Source organism: Planococcus citri, chromosome 5 (assembly GCF_950023065.1).
Source record: "Planococcus citri chromosome 5, ihPlaCitr1.1, whole genome shotgun sequence".
Lineage (NCBI taxonomy): Eukaryota > Metazoa > Arthropoda > Insecta > Hemiptera > Pseudococcidae > Planococcus > Planococcus citri.
In genome coordinates, this window is record NC_088681.1 from 68,135,616 (window position 1) to 68,150,612 (window position 14,997).

At 31.2% G+C, this 14,997-nt stretch overlaps 1 long non-coding RNA gene across 2 annotated transcripts; it reads left to right on the top strand.

Moving 5' to 3' along the window:
- The first annotated feature begins 1,985 nt into the window (after positions 1-1,985).
- On the top strand, positions 1,986-13,917 carry LOC135846625 (uncharacterized). 2 transcript variants are annotated; one of them, XR_010558991.1, is made up of 4 exons: positions 1,990-12,297; positions 13,098-13,430; positions 13,593-13,666; positions 13,749-13,917. It is a non-coding gene; the product is annotated as an uncharacterized LOC135846625 (long non-coding RNA). The 2 variants fall into 2 exon arrangements; XR_010558990.1 differs by having other exon boundaries at positions 1,986-12,297; positions 13,593-13,917.
- Positions 13,918-14,997: the final 1,080 nt, after the last annotated feature.

Consider the following 14,997-nt stretch of genomic DNA (forward strand, 5'->3'; position numbering starts at 1 on the left):
CATAAAACTGAAAATCATCTTTATACTCTCAGAGAACTTTCAAGTTCATTTAATCAACACCTGAGGGCTGAAAATAAAGGATAAAATTAATTAATTTAAAAGTTCAACCTCACCAACATCTACAAATTACAAAGCTATGCTTACTCTGGATTAATTGTTGCATAATCAAATTACTATACTTTGAGACGATAGGTAAACAAAATATTACAAATAATATGGCGATAATTACTGTCGGCAAAAAAATATACAATTTTGCCGACAAATCTACATAACTTACTCTTTTCCGTTGTCCATGGGTATATAAGAGATTACTTGCTTATTAAAAAAACACCTTTTACAAATACGAAACTTTCATGAGAATAAAACAATTCGTAATGCTCTAAAGAACCACGACGACGAATGCTCTCGACACTCACAGTACACTGTCACTGAATAATCGAAATGATGTAAATTTCTGAGAATAGATATTTATAATCACCAGATACCTATATTAAAAACATGATAGGTATGTACGTATATGTCGTATGTACATGCTAATATATAAATTTTCAGCAAAAAAAAAAAAAAAAGTACAGTATGACACAAAAGTAGTGCCGGTAGTTTTTATTTCTAAGGGGAAAGAGCTAGAGAGATGAATGAAGCGGCGTTGAGTAGGGAAACTGGCCCATGCACAGTGTGTCCACAAATTGAAAAACCAGTTTGGTCAAAAATTTCAAACTGATTTTTATTGACGCAATATATTGTACACACTAAGGCGACAAAAACGTGATATGAATTTTTTGAAACCGGTTCTAGACTAAGACCCAAGTTATTTCAAGATATTACAGTATTACACAGAAGTAGTGCCCGGTGGCTTTTATTTCCAAGTGGAAAGAGCTAGACAGATGAATGAAGCGTCGTTGAGTAGGGAAAAATAAGGGAAGGGCTTTCAAAAGCGACCTTGAAAGTTTCTGGCCATGCACAGGGTGTCCACAAATTGAAAAACCAGTTTGGTAAAAAAATTCAAACTGTTTTTTATTGGCGCAATGTATTTTACACATGAAGGTGACAAAAATGTGATATGAATTTTTTGAAACCGGTTCGCTAATTTGCAACCGGTTAACAAAAAATACCCAAAAATTGTAGATAGAGAAAAAAGTTGAAAAATTACACAATTCTGTCTAATCACATTTTGAAACCGATTCATTGGTTCGCATTTAGCAACCAGTTTTTGACAATCACCTAAAAATTGAAGATGGAGAAAAATTCTTGAAACAAAAGTTGTAGATCGTGAAAAATTGAACCATTTTCGCTGATCGGATTTTGAAACCGGTTCATTAATTTGCAACCAGTTCTCAAAGTTACCTAAAAATTGAAGATTTAGAAAAAAACTTGAAACAAAAGTTGTGGGGCATGAAAAATTACACAATTCTGTTCAATCACATTTTGAAACCGGTGCATTTGGTTGGTATTTAGCAACCAGTTTTTGACAATCACCTTAAAATTGAAGATAGAGAAAAATGCTTGAAATAAAAGTTGTGGAGCCTGAAAAATTGAACCATGTTTGCTGACCGGATTTTGAAAATGGCTAATTAACTTATAATCAGGAAACTTTTGATGGCTTGCTGCGATTTAATTAACCGGTTTCAAAATCTGATCAGCAAAAATGGTTCAATTTTTCACTCTTTACAACTTTTGTTTCAAGCTTTTTTTTCGATCTCCAATTTTTAGGTAATTTTGATAACTGGTTGCAAATTAATGAACCGGTTTCAAAATCCGATCCGCGAAAATGGTTCAATTTTTCACGCTCCACAACTTTTGTTTCAAGCATTTTTCTCTATCTTCAATTTTTAGGTGATTGCCAAAAACCAGTTGCTGAATGCGAACCAATGAACCGGTTTCAAAATGTGATTAGACAGAATTGTGTAATTTTTCACGCTTTACAACTTTTGTTTCAAACTTTTTTCTCTATCTACAATTTTTGGGTATTTTTTGTTAACCAGTTGCAAATTAACGAACCGGTTTCAAAAAATTCATATCATGTTTTTGTCGCCTTTGTATGTAGAATATACAATGCGCCAATAAAAACCAGTTTGAATTTTTTGACCAAACCGAGTTTTCAATTTGTGGACACCCTGTGCATGGACCTGAAATTTCCAAGGTTGCTTTTGAAAGTCCTTATTTTTCCCTACTCAACGCCGCTTATCATTCATCTCTCTAGCTCTTTCCACTTGGAAATAAAAGCCACCGGGCACTACTTCTGTGTCATACTGTAGATAATCGGTAGATAAATTTCGATGGTCATTTAACTACTCTTGGCGATTTTCGTTGAGATACATCTCCTGATGAGACTTGCACATTCTCATTCGATGAATTACTTTGTGCATGTACAACCGAGTTGGTTTTACAGACACTTACGAACAATATTGGGTTCTTACGTTACTTCCCTTTTTACTAGGCATAGATACATCTTTAACTTTATCAGTTTTATCTTTGGGTAAATTTTCAACTAAAAATTGACCGCTGGTCTTTGAACTTGATATAAAAATGGATTCAGCGACCCCAAAATACCCCCATTTTCCAATGGTCAGTCAAAATGTGTCATTTTTCACGCTCTGCAACTTCTGTTTCAAGTTTTTTTTCCATCTTTCATAAATCACCTAATGTTCCGTGTCTACTGTCTACAAAACCAAACCAACCTACATATAATGTACATTATCTGTAACATCCGAAAAAATGTTTGCCAACGGCCATAAACAACTCCAAACCTGATAAATTTCAAAAGGTAACTTGGTGTAACGCGCTATCATAGATGTCGTGTCAAGTGCCATAGTGCCATGTCACAACAAAACTACTCTTTTTACTCAGTGGCGGCGATCTGTAAATTTTCCGGAGTAGTGCTCATGCTGAATTAAACGATAAAGCCAGAACTGTCTACTCAGGACCCCCCCTTCCAGATTTTTCCATCTAATTGGATAGCTGTGGTTCGAGGTTCAACGTTCAGATTATTTTTTTAAAAAAGGGAACTTTGAAACGAAATGTCGAATAAAAAATTGATTAAAATTTTTTCAATGATCGGATTATGTTTTCGGAATTTCTTCAGTAGAATTTTTTCATTGTAGAAATATTTGAAAATTGTTACAGTAGAATTCAAATCTGTCCGAGCAAATCGAGGGCAAAAGCTGTGAAAAATTGATAATTCAAAACATAAAACAAAAACAACGCTACTGCTATAGAAACGTGCTACAGCCTAACCCATAAGTCATTTATATGTAGATTACTTACTGATTGATTTTGACTAAAAAATGTATAATTAACAAAGTGTCTCTGAAACTAAAAAAATTACAAAATTAGAAGTTTTCGCTCTATGAATACCTGACTAACTGAATTTGCTAGAAAGACCTACCTCAAAATGTCATATAAATTTTTGGTGTAGGTACATTAGAAAAGTGCGAATGGTATTGTTTCATCGAAGCTGATGGATATTTACAGACAGCACATAAAATGTGATTTTGATTTTTTCTGGTTTTCATCTCTGTAAGAAATAGAATAGTAGGACAAAGAGCTTATGATGACTATGATGAGTTTTTCCCATCCTACATGATTTTTCGAAGTACCTTAACGCTTTACCATCACTATCATTTTTTGTTCATTCATACAGAGCTGCGAATGCTTGATCAAGTTTTTTTTATGTTTAAATGTATGACCACAGCGATCACACGTTATTGAAGTTGTAGGTATTATTTTCCATCTTACAAATTTTTTACTGCGATTTTAATATATTTAATTACTTAAAAAACTTGAAGAGATACAGAGATAGAACACAAGACAGAGATAAAGATTATTGTTTATTTACATGAACGCTGTACTTATGACAGCCATTTTGCAGGACCTATTTCTCAAATGAAGTGTAGCTCCAGAAGACTACTTTAAAAACATGCTAGGCATGTATACGTAGTATCTACTAATAAATTTCCAGTAAAAAAGAAAATGAAATAAAAACGTAAAAAAAGGCCAATCCGTATTCCCTAAAGTTACTAATATCAAGAGAACTTTGAATGGGGGTCTGGTGAAAAACGAATAAATGTAAATGTGAATTTATGTTGCTGAGAGAGCTTTTTTACATGAATATTGCAAAATCACGTTGGGAATCCTAAAACAACATTTTTGATACCTAATTCAGTTTTTAGAAATGAAAATTCACAAAAAATAGTAATTTATCATCTGGTGATTTCTCAGGCCAGCACTTTGCTGTTTTTTGAATGCGATTTTCAGACAGCTTGTGGAATAGATTACTGAGAGTTGGAAAGCAGGAATGGCATAAAATTATGTTTCATTTTTAATTTCTTATATCCAATTTTTCGTCTCATTAACAAGTTTTGTGCGGTAGAAAACTGGTATCAAAACTCAATTAATAAGATTAGAGAGCTGAGATGAATTTGAGTTTTTTTCAGGATGTGTACCTGAAAAAAATCAAATTGTCTCATCGAAATTTTTTTATGAGAAAAGAAGAGATGCAGGAATTCATAGAAGAGCTAGAAAAATGAGGCTTTTTAAGGTAGCTCAGCAGTTATATGAGTATTTAACGATGTGATGATGAAATAGAGGAATTTTTTTCAAATGTTTCGATTCAGTAATTATTCTAATTTGAATGTCTTTCATTAGGAAAACGTTATTTCGAAGAAAAAACAAAATAAAAAAAAAATTGAGAAAAACGAAAAAAAATCACTGCTCAAGCTGATAAATTGAATTTAAATAATATTAATGAACACGGGAAAAAAATGAAAAAATGTTTAAGCAACACAAAAATAAGAGTACAAAAAAAGTGGAAAAAAATAAAAAAAAACACTTCAAAAGCTGATAAATTGAATTTAAATAACATTAATGAACACGAAAAAAAATGAAAAAATGCTCAAACAACACAAAAATAAGAGTAAAAAAATTCAATAAATACATATTTTAAAAAAAAATTATTCCCTTTAGCTAAATTATAAGCAAGTAAGTATTTATTTTGATATTTTAAAGAACGTCAAAAACTTGAAGAATTACTTTAAAAGTCAAGAGTCATGATTCAAACTATTTTATCTTCTTCAAAAAAATGATTATCACAAAATTTTAAACGACTTTTTGTTGATTTTCCTCCAACTTGTCAACTTTCAATAAAAATTCAATTATTTTCAATGAATTTCTAGTTCTCTGAAAAAATTACTCACAATAAACATACCTACTTCACGAGCAGTAAAAAATTCAAGTTTCAACTGGTTTCAATACATAAATGGATTTTGAAAAAATACTAAAATAAGTTTTCAACCTATATATTCAACTTGTGTTTCAAAGTGGAAAAAGTTTAAACATTTTCTTGTGGTATGTTTTATTCACCTTCGATTTTCAAAAAAAAAAAATTGTTTTTTGACAAAGAAAAAAAAGAAATAGTTTCTCAAAATTGAATAAATTGTACTAGGCAAGTATTTTCATTTTATTTTTAACACCTGTGATGTTCAAAATTTTTTCTGTTCAAAACATCAAAACAAAAGTGAAGACAAAAAAAATTCAAGTTTTTCTTATGAAACATGTCTTAAAAGTGTTTAAAACTGTTTTAAACAGATTTTAACCCCCTCTTTCTCCTCTACCAAAGAGGATTTCAAGCCAAGAAAATCATACTTCTTGTTATTTCTCGAACTTTTTTTTAAAAAATTTTACTTCTTTAAGAAAGAAAATTCATAAATTTGAATTTAAAATATATACCAAATTCAAGTCTTAATTTCTTATGCAGTTTATGTGTCTAGATAAAATGCAAAACTGACGTTACAAGAAATCACAAGCTGAACGAAAACTAAGCAAAATATTATAGAAAAAGTGGAGGAAAAAGTACGATGGTAATTCCTCAGTCACAGCTCGTTTCAATTCAAACACATTGAAATCATTCAGAATTTTTTAGAAAACAATGTTTCAAAGTTGATCTTGGAATTGAGAAAACCTGTTTTAAAAAGTTCAAGGACAAAAAATATAATGCATCAGTTGAAAATTTCCAAGAAATCATAAATATTTCAAATAAAAAAACAAGAATGCGATGTCCTTGAGAATTTTATTCATCCTTCAGCTGTCTCTGTGAGTATTAAAAATGTAGGTAATAATCAAAAAATGCTTGAAATAAATTTCGAAAAAGTAAATGAAAATAAAAATTTATACAGAATTTTTCAGATAAAATATCATTTATGATACACTTACCACTTGTATTTCGACTGAAGTGATAACTTTAATGTCGATTCATGTCCACTATGTAATTATTATTATTTTCAATGAATTTCTAGTTCTCAGAAAAAATTACTCACAATAAACATACCTACTTAACGAACAGTAAAAAATTCTAGTTTCAACTGGTTTCAATACATAAACGGATTTTGAAAAAATTCTAAAATAAGTTTTCAAGTGTTCTAACTACTCGTACTAAGCGCACTACCGATATATAAGAGCAACCAGAAAACATACTGGTGTTTGTTGGTATAAATAGAATCAAGAGTTTGAACAAGATCCTAAAAATTTTACAATTTATAAGTAAGTAGCTTAGTTAGTCCGGCATATGACAATAGGAGTAATTGCACCCCAGCCTCACCTGTCAAAATTTCAAAAGCGTTTTTCGATTTTTGGTGAATTTTTGAAAATCCAATTTAGGCCAAAAATGAGGGAAAAATCAAAATTATACCAAATTGACCAAGAAAACTGAAATTTGGGATGTACCTACCCTATTTTCGACACTGGAGGTTCCAGTAATGTTCAAAAAAGTCGCAGGAGGCTCTAACATGACTTGAATCCACCTGAAGTCGTCTTCAGAGGGTGTCAAAATATTGGAGTGTAGAGAAAATGTTAGCTTTCCCATCTCCATTTTGATGAAATTTTGTGAAAATTTAAAGTTTCAAAAATCTGCTGGAGGCTCCAAAACGACTTAAAATTCACCTGCAGTACTTCGTAGCGTATTGAAATTAGTTTTTAGAATAAATTTCAGCTTTACAACACCAATTTGATGGAATTTTGTGAGAATTTCGAGTTTCAAAAATCTGCTGGAGGCTCCAGAACTGCTCAAAACGGGTTGAAACCGTTTCCAATCGATTTGGCATGTCGAAAATAGGGTAGGTATATTCCAAATTTCAGCTTGCTTGGTCAATTTGGTATAATTTTGATTTTTTCCCTCATTTTTGGCCTAAATTGGATTTTTAAAATTTCTCCAAAAATCGAAAAACCCACTTTAGCACTTGAAATTTTGGCAGGTGATAAATTTTTTCTTGATCTTTTGATCTACTTTTGTAAGGTTTGAAAAATTTCGTGCAAGTTCTATGTTGAAACGAAAAATCTGCGATTTCGGCTGACCTGTCAATCAAAATGGTAAGTGAGGCCAACTTTTTTTGGGCAAGTTTGCTTTAAAATGTTCCTTAGGATGTCCCCTTTAAGAAAAATGTTATCCCGGAGGATCGGCGGGGAGGGGGTGCAATTACTCCCATTGTCATATGCCGGACTAAGTAGCTCATTTATTTATGGAGCCAGGGTTATAATGTAGGTGAATTAGCATTAAACAAAATTTTACCTATCCAAAATTTTTTTGCGGGAAATTGTGGAGGGTGACCCCCTGAATAATTCCTAACAGTTAGCACTTCGTACCCGTCTAGCTAATTTTTTCCCCACAATGGTTTTTTTGGAGTTTTCTTCTCAAGGGTTGATTTTACGTCGAAAATACCTTCATACTTTTGTGTTCTACGTCAAATTTTCGATCTAGTGATATATCAACTGTCCTTCTACCCCCAGGAGGGGCTAGAAGTTTTTTTTAGAAGACCCCTCTCATTTGAATAGTTCTAGCTCCCCCTGGGGGTAGAAGGACAGTTGATATATCAGTAGATCGGAAATTTGCGTAGAATAGAACACAAAAGTATGAAGTTATTTTCGACGTAAAATCAGCCCCTGAGGAGAAAACTCCTAAAAAACCATTTTGGGAACAAAATGAGCAAGAGGGGCACGGGGTCAACCTCCACATTTTTTCGCAAAAAATCTTGGCTAGGTAAAAATGTTTTTTTTTTTTGTGATTTTTCACTCAATTCGCCCATACTATTGCCTATACCTAGGTACAATATAGGTATTGTATTTTCAAACTGGTTTTTTTTTTCAATTAATACGTTCTTCTTATGGTTTGATTGAGCCCTTACATCAGCACAGACTGTCCCTACAAATAGATGAAAGATCCCTATTCATACCAGACGACCCTTCCAAAATTAAAAAATTCTTAAACCTAATTAAAAAACTTGACCTTACCAACTCGATTTAAATCTCATACAACGGGTGTAATAATCAAGTAATTACAAACACCCAAAAAAATAAATAAATAAAAAAAAATAACAAACGACTTTATGAAGGTATTTTCATTCACAGATTTATGTAAGTACACTTTGAATAGTGAGTTCTCGAAATTTTTAGTGAGCACATGAGTGTTTCAAAATGTTCAGAATTTTATTCTGTACCCAAAGGCTCACTCAGCGTTTTTTGTTCAAAATTCATTAAAGCTCTAATTTTTAAACTATTCTGAACAGGATAAAAATACAATTTTGAACATTTTTGATTTAGGTATTTTAAAACACCTAAGTATGTTTTCACTAAAAATTTCGAGAAATTTCAATTCAAAATATACTTACATAACAATTTATCCATGAATGAAAATACTTACTACGTATATAAAGTCGTTGTTTTTGCAATTCTGCACGAAAACAAACCATTCGACGAGAAATTTCATTTTAATTAAGAAAAGTCATCATCGAAATTTATGCAAATTCACTTATTCGTCTTATTCAGCTATTCCTACCAATAAGAATTAATCAAGTCGAAAAACAGAATTTCTCCCATACATTCGATTCATGTATCACAGATTCATCTACATCCCAAATTTACCATTAATCAATTCAGAGCATCTTATTGCTGAAATGGAATTTGTGTTAATTCTCTATGGATGTTTCATTTCTGTCGTGGCATTATTTTACACACTCTATCAACAGGGAACGGATCGAGTCTCAAAAACTTTTGCAAAATTAAATTATTACACATGGGGTATCCAGGTAAAGATTACTTACTACCTACGGTAAAACCTGTCGCTTTAAAATGGGAGAATATTATTTAATACTATATTATATGTTGTTATACTTGTAACCTCAAACACTATTTTACTGATACTTGTATACATTTTTTTTGTGTTCACCTACCTTAGGTAGGAAAAATAATCTACCTACATGACAGAATGTCATAAAAATTTCGTGGCTGATTGTGTACTATCAGTACACTAAAAGTTTGTGGATAGATATGAGAAACCGACTTAGGTGACTCATAGCTGTATATTTCTGAGAATAGATAGCTCTAATAGCTACACTTCTTTTGAAGATTAAGGTCCTACTTTTCAGCATTAGTTAGTGACGTCAAAACTACAGCTGTAATCAAGGCAGAGCTTTGACGTCACTCCGCTATCACTGAAACGGAAGTTTTTGTATGTACGAGTATTAACCCTTTCGCGGTTGACGAGGTTCCCCGGTACGCAAAATCTGATTATTTTGTCACAAGGCATGCCGCCGAGGTTACAAAACAGAGAAAAAAATCATCAAAAAATGAAAAATTCAAATCGCAAAAGGGTAAATTTGAAAAAACAATTTTGCTCATATTTGATTAGAGAAATGAGCGATGTAATGAAAAAAACAGTGTAAATTATCAAGTTACAGAAACTGAAAATAGAAATTATAACAGACACATTAAAAATATGAACCTAAGGTTAATAAATTTTAAGGAAGGGAAAAAAATTAAAAATTGAAAAAAAGGTCAAGTCGCATTTCCTAAAATTACCAATATCTAAAGGACCAGAAATCACAGTCTGGTGAAAAATGAATATTAAAAATAAGAATTTATGTCACCAAGAGAGCTTTTTTCATGAAGTTGATAAATCGCATCGCATATCCAACACTACGAAAAAATTGAAATTCTAATTGACAAATCAAAACAATCCTGAAAATTGACTCAATCTAACACTTTCTGAGTTCAACATCTTGCAGTTGTTCAAATACCATACGATTTTCAGACACCCTATAGAACGCATAAACCAGTCGCAAATCAACACAGTAAATCCAAAAAACCATTGGCTATACAAGAAACATAATCAATTTGCAAATTAATTGTCTGTATCCGACTACAGTCTACGTTATGCACACCCCATCTGGCGATTTTCTAACGCATTTTGTCACGTTGCATCCCCAAACCATCAGATAAAAATTACTAAATTAAAAACCACATTGCAAATTTCTGTCAGTAGTATTTTATGAGATTTTTGACTTGGCCAGATAAAAACCTCATCAATGTAGAGTAAAAAAATGCCTATGGCTAAATACTAGTTTCTCTTTTGCACACCCTGTCTGGTGATTTTCTGATGCATTTTCAATTGTGTCATGTTGCATCACAAAATAATCAGATAAAACTTAAGGTATTGAAATTGAAACCGCATCACGAATGTCAGCGAATAGCAGTTTGAGATTTTTGACTTAGCCAAATAGAAAACTCATTGAAAAAAAAGAAGACTATAAGAGGGAGATGCCGCCAGTTCACTGAAATTAACACATTAGTCATCATAATAGGTATGTGATCTGTCACGAGAAAACCAGGTTAGTGTCCAAAACGTAAATTTTACAGGACGGGCATTTGAAGTTTGAATCTATGTGTTTGGGGATCTATGATTCCTAGGACCGTGAAACTTGGACCACTTTTGGTCACAAGGGGTGCCAACATAACCTGACATTTTTTTTCAAAATCAGGGTTGCCAAAGGCCGATAATCGAAATTTCCCCAAATCGCTTTTGTCAGTTTTTGTCAATTTCACGCCAAAAATTTCGCGAAAACTACTAAGAATGAATTATTAATATAATGTTAAATAGATATATAGAGGCGTTGCGTACGTTGGGAGGATAAGAATATTTCCCTAGTAGGTCAGGATGAATCTAACTCCCTAAGAGATGTAATATATCACCTTTTAAAATAGTACTTACCCGCTGCTAGCTCAGCTTTTACAACACCAATATGTATAAATTTAAACAGATTTAGTCGAGTTTACCTTGTATTAATTCGAACCGCACGCGAAATAAGAACACACGATAAACACGAAAAGTGTATTATAATTTTGGAATAAAATTACAACACGAAACTTAAGTCTAAAACATATAAAACTCTACGCGTATAACCAATATATATTCCACCAAATAGTGGCGTAAGTAGGATCGCTTTTACCCACCTACGTGTAACTATCAAATTGCCCGCGTTGGGTAGCGAATTTAGGACTTAAGTTTAAACGCGAATACTCTCCCTTAAACACGAACGTTAAGGCAGAGGACCTGGGACTCAAGCACAACTCTTACGTAGGAGTGAGTGGCCTTATTACTTTTCCGCGGTCAGACCTACCAGACGAAGCGCGAATCGACAAGTGAAGATCAATTCCATCTCAACTTGGCTTCTAGCCTCGAGTCGAGAAGGAATTGAGCTTTACGAACTTGTGAGCTTTTCACATCTGCCCTTAATGGAACGATGTGAAAACACCTCTTGGGTGGTTCCCACGTACTTAACACCTTACCTAAGTGCATCGAGTATATGCTTTCATCTACGTAAAGTACTGTAGAATCGAACTATTGATTGGATTCTCCAGTACTTCCTTTAGATGAAAGATTTATAATCCCACTGAGAGAGATACGATGAATATCCCTGTCTAGCCAGTGAAGGCATATTGTCCCCTTACATTTGCCCCTAACGTGGGTTTACTTCTAAAGTATCCCCTGAGGAAATGTAGAGGAAAGCACGGAAATTTTGAAAAAAGGTGACATTGTGCTTCACTGGATGTGACCCTATTGCCCCCCGTACTTTGCTTGAGTGATGCGGGGAATAGTAATCCCAAAATAAATTTTGAAACTCTTTGGTTTTTATTATAATTCCAAAAGTGAGGTGGATTTTGAGTGTGCTGGTGAGTTGACTCTTATTGATAAAGAGTAACTACAATTGACCATCAATATTTGACCGAAGTCAAGATATCAATAAATCAATCCAGAAGCTACCTTTGATCTGGTCACTCCGCAGCAGGGTCATGGCCGAAATGGTAAGTATTTAAGTACGATTTAATTTTTGAGGGGGAGGGTTAATCTAAAAGGTACCCTTCCTCAATTTTATGATTTCAGGAGAAGATGAAAAAAGCTCAAGAAGTTCGTGGTTGTTTGGCTTTGTTGTCTTTGGATAGTCTGACCAAGAATTTTTGAAGAAAAAATTGCTGGTAAGGTTGGCTTGAGTATAGCTATTGTTTTTACTAAAAATTTTGAAAAATGGATGATTTTCTATTGGAAAGTCATTCATTGAATAATTTGAGTAGAGTTTTTATAGTTTAAAAAAAAATTGAAAAAAGAAAAAGTTCAAAACATTTTAAAAAAAAATTCTAAAGGAAAAATTTTATCAAAGTTTGATGTGATATTTGAGCATTTGAAATGTTCAAAACTGATCATTGATAAGAAAAAAAGAAGAAAGAAAAAAAAATTAAAAAATTCGAAAAAACTTTGAAGAAAGTGAGTTATTTTTCTATTAGAAAAATTGTCATTTCTTCAAAATCCAAAAAAGAATTGTTTTTTAGGGAAGTTTGAAAAATGAAAAAAAAGGTTGAGGAAAAATGAATTGTTTTTCTATTTGAAAAAGTGTTCATTTTTCAAAAAAAAATTAAAATTTTGGCATTTGGATTTTCTGATAGAGTGCTAAGTTTTTGGAAAAAATTGCGCTACCTTTCTGTTGTACACGGAGTTCGGTTGAAAGCGAAACTACTTACCACCACTATTCGATGAAACATAAAACAAATTAAAAAAAAATTTTTGAAAAAATTTAAAAAAGTTTAAAAGGAAAATAACTTTTTAAGAAAAATTATAAAAATAAGTAGGAATGTACCTAAACAAACTTAATTCTAAGCAACGTTGTTTTTCTTCTTTTTTATTTGTTTAACGTTGTTTTATAGTTAATTAAGAATAAATTAATTTCTAGTCAGTCTTATTCCTCATAGTTAATTTCAAGTTTTTTTCTTCTTCTTTACAGGTGTATTTTGGTCAACGACGATGGCAAGAGAATTACTTTGTTTATCAAAAACTAAAGATAAGTACAAAAACATATTTACATTTTTATTAAATAATGTAAAAGTTAAGAGCATTTTTGTTTCTTAGGATTAATCAGTCTAATTTAAACACATGATCGATTTAAAATATCTGTACATTTTTTATTTCTAAAAAAAATTTTAAAGTTATGAAATAAATTAAATAAAAAATGTTGTTTTTGTTTAGGACCAGTTCAGAGAAAGATGGGTGAAACTTAAAATAGGATTGAGCCAAAGTTGAACCAGTCTGTTGGGATATTTTTCGTATTTACAATAAGGTGAGTAAATCTAAAAATTTGGCTTATTTTTATAGCATTTTTACGATTATGTAGTTTAAATTAGTTATAAAAAAAAATAAGTAGGAAAAATGATAATTAAAATGATAATTTTAATTTTAATTTTAAAATTAGAGAGTTCTAACCTAATTCTTTTTGTTCCAGTAAGAAGGCAAAGAAGATTTCCTTAACTAATAATGCACAGATCCTTTTTCTTGGCTCATGGACTTCTTTTCCAGGTTGTATTTTCTTTTAGAAAATAATTTTAGATAGAAATTAAAAATAAAATTTGAGTAAACTTATGCCATTTTTGTTCCACAGGAAGACAAAGATAGCTAGATTTTTGAAAGGAATGTTATCCGTCTACAGTCTGAGTCAACATGGCCTTCTGTGCCCTGAATGTGATATCTTTGTTACAAAATTAAAAAAAATTAAAAAAAGAATTTTAAAAAAAAATAAAATTAAAATTTTTGTAAATTTTTGGAGAAAAAAAAAAAAATTTTTTGAATTTGAATTTTTTGATTCTGTAAACGTATTTTACGTTAATGTAAGTTTGTTAAAATAAAAAAAATAATAATTGTACATTCAAAAAATAAATTGAATTTATTTTAAGTTTGTAAAATTTTACATACATGTATTATTGTATCGTAGTTTTAGAGTACAAATTTTGTATGTTTGTAGAAAAAAATTAAAAAAAAAATGTTTTGTGCTATTTTATAACCTAATTATACATATGTGTAGGTAAATTAATGCGTAGAGTTTTTTGTAATGAAAAAAAAAAAATTATCAATAAATATTCAATAAATTACATCTTAAGTTTATTTACATTTTTGGATGTTCATTTTTTCTGCTCTACAGGTCGTTTTAATGGTCGGATCGATGAATGGAATTTAGGTTGACACAGTTTTTTAGGTGGTTTTGGCGGTTACTAGGTTACTGGTGAAGGTCGTGAGCGTAACGGTACCGGTTGTGGGAAGGTGGATGTTGTCTTCCAGCTGGGTGGTCTTTTTTACGACGATTTTATTTTTTTATTTTTTGAAGACTACCTAAGCACTTTTAAAGCCAAAATTGTGCTTTTTAAACTGAGTCAAGAGGTAGAAAATTCGCGAATATTTCGAGTTTTTATTTAATTTAATTCAAACCATTTTCCATTAAAAAATCAGTCTGATTTTTCTAAAAAAAAATTTAGAGGGTAATTTTTTGTAATCAATCACTTTTTATACAATAAATAAAATTATTCAAAACTTCAGAAAATCTAAAAAACGAAAAATTATAAGTTTTGACTTTTTCCTTTCTATTTCAGAGAAATTTAGCTCAGAGAAAAAAAAATAAATAAATAAATAAAAGCTTTCGAAGCTGATTTGAAATTAAAAAATAACAAAATTGAAGGAAAAATAACGTGATTGATTTTTACATTTTTTGAGAGGGTCATTTTTGCTCATATCGACATGTTTTGGGGTTTTTTTTTTTTTTTTTTTTTTTTTTTTTTTTTTTTTTATAATTTTGGTACTTTATTTCGTATATTTTTTTTTTGTTTTTTAATCGTATTTGTACCTAGGTAATTTTTGGA